Source organism: Medicago sativa, chromosome 8 (genome assembly GCF_051527215.1).
Source record: "Medicago sativa cultivar Bolivia chromosome 8, Bolivia_mono, whole genome shotgun sequence".
Lineage (NCBI taxonomy): Eukaryota > Viridiplantae > Streptophyta > Magnoliopsida > Fabales > Fabaceae > Medicago > Medicago sativa.
The window spans coordinates 78,967,501-78,969,913 of NC_140756.1; the positions used below are offsets into that span (position 1 = coordinate 78,967,501).

Below are 2,413 nucleotides of genomic sequence, written 5' to 3' on the forward strand. Positions count from 1 at the left end.
TAAGCCGTGGTATCACAGTTTCCAATAGCATTTTGTCAGACTTTTTCTTGGCACCGTGGTATTGCAATGCTATCGTAGTATTTCTGTTTTCTTTGATAAAAATAATATAAAATATAAATGTAAGAGACATTGTGATGTTTGATGGGACCCATTTTAATATTTTAGAAGAGTGGTATGGTTATTTAGAAAATGTGGTTGAGTGGTTTAAATAATTGTAAAAGGTGAAATAATATATTATATTATGTGGGACCCATTTATACCACCCAAATGGATGGCATGGATGTGGATGCTCTTATTCTTTTGTTTGTAAGAAAATAGATTACTACCTCCGTCCCGGTATAATTGACATACTTTGGTTTTTCACACAGATTAAGAAAAGTGTATAAATAAAGGGGAAAGTGGAATATATTGTATTGGGAATGATAAAAGTAGTATTATTTAGTGTTATATTGTATTGGGAATGATGAAAGTTGTATTGAAAATTGAAATGGGTCAGTTATTTTGGGACATTTTTTTTTAGAAAATGGGTCAGTTATTCCGGGACGGAGGGAGTAATAAGTCTGATTAAATTTTTACTACTTTTGTCTAAAATCAATGGTTTAGTTAGTCTAAAATCAATGGTTTAGTTAGTAACCCCAATAAGGATAGTTAGATACTAAAAATACTATTTTCGGAATAAAGATTATATAAATATGTACGGGCTGGATGACGATTTGTTGTTGTCAATTGTATCTTTTACTCCTATAGAAATAATAAATAAATGACTTAAGGATGAACTTATTTGATTAAACAACAATGGAAAATAATGTCTATGATATTGTTTATAAATTTAGATTGCGCGTTTAATATTTTAACGGACTTAGCGAAGTTTGAGAAAAGACATAAAAGTAAAAGAGATTTTGTAGAATTTTTCGTAGAAAATTGTCAAATTGTATTTTCTTACTTTCTCTCGAGTCCGATCATCTCTCTCTGCACTCCTTTAGTTTTCTTTTCCGATTCCTTGAGTGTTGGTGTTGTGAACTTTGAAAGAAGTGAGAGTAAAGTGAGATTGTGAGAGAGTTTGGAGAAGTGAGTAAGAAGAGACATAAAAATATTTAATGGGAGAGGGTATTGGATTCTTGGAGGGACTTTCATGACTAAAAGATATAAAAGGGACAAGGATAAATTTGTGAGGACGAAAATCTAGTCGAGGTAAGGGCACTCTCTCGAAACACTATAATTACTTAAATGCGTGGTTGGTTTATATATGTGTTGTTTGTGAATAAACATTTTGAGTAAATGTGTTTGCCCAGTTGGGGATTATATGCTATCAATATGATCTGTTGATGTACTTTGCTTTCAAAATAATTGAATTGCTTGATGAATTTATACTGTTATGAATGAGGTTTATGAATATATGTATGAACAAGAATTCTAGTGATATTACATATGATTTTGAGATATGTAAGATGTTGCATTAGCATATAAGGGGAATCGTATGTTCATGCATTTCATAGTAAACGTGGCCACCAGAGAGGAGTCACGAGGTGCACACCGGAGAGGTGGCACGAGGTGCGTTGAAGACCACCTTATCCCGTAGTGGATCATTGAGTCTGATAGATGGGTAGATACTTATCTCCTTATGTGGAGTTGCCACAACCCTCTGCGGAGGTGTATTAATTCCGGAATCATTTGCATGTGATGTCCTGTGATAGGCTTCACACTCATGTAGAGTCTGCATTTTTAGGCTAAATGTGCATTGTTATAGTTTATATGTTGAATGTTTATTTTAAAGTCATTTACCATGCCTACATGCAATGCATGTTGTATTTCTGTAATTATGTTGTTTTTAGATCGTGACCCTTTACATTAATTCGTGGATCGGGCTTTGCCCCACATCCAAGGGAGTCGTTAAGCGGGAGTGACAAAGACTTTGGAGGAGTAGCAGTTTGGGAAGTCAAGCTTGAGGTCAACAGTAGGTCTCAAACCAAATCTTATCAGTTTAGAGTTAAGGATCAGCTTTAGGATTCTTTTTAATTTTTAGTTAATTCTTTTGTTAGGAAATTCTCCCTCTGCGTAGGGATGTAATTGTGTCTTGTAAATTGATCAGTCGTCATACAAAGCGCTGTATAACTTTGACGTTCATTTTGAAAAGGAACCTTTAATTTATTTTGTTAATAAAAGTCTATGACTTGAATTTATAAAGGTTTTATTTATTCTTTCATTTAAAAAAAAAATAGACGCACAATATTTGGTGCCGAAAAACGGGGCGTTACAACGAGCTTCCTCACTTGAAATTGAGATTATGTATCAATTTTTTTTTCTCCGTAACATTGTGGAATAATCTTTAATTAACATGCTTGTACATCAGTTCCTTACATCTTGGGGCAATAGCCCCTTGTTTTTTTTTTCTTCACAAGCGGACGGACTTAGA

The 2,413-nt window shown here is 33.7% G+C and overlaps 1 long non-coding RNA gene across 1 annotated transcript in view; it reads left to right on the forward strand.

The window, feature by feature from the left end:
* Positions 1 to 2,201, forward strand: part of LOC146901913 (uncharacterized) — a 3,424-nt gene extending 1,223 nt beyond the window's left edge. Inside the window, exons 1-2 of the long non-coding RNA XR_015022967.1 lie at positions 1 to 1,191; positions 1,884 to 2,201. The exon at positions 1 to 1,191 is cut by the window's left edge and continues 1,223 nt beyond it. This is a non-coding gene — a long non-coding RNA (uncharacterized LOC146901913). The remainder of the gene's footprint in view (positions 1,192 to 1,883) is intronic.
* The last annotated feature ends 212 nt before the right edge of the window (positions 2,202 to 2,413 follow it).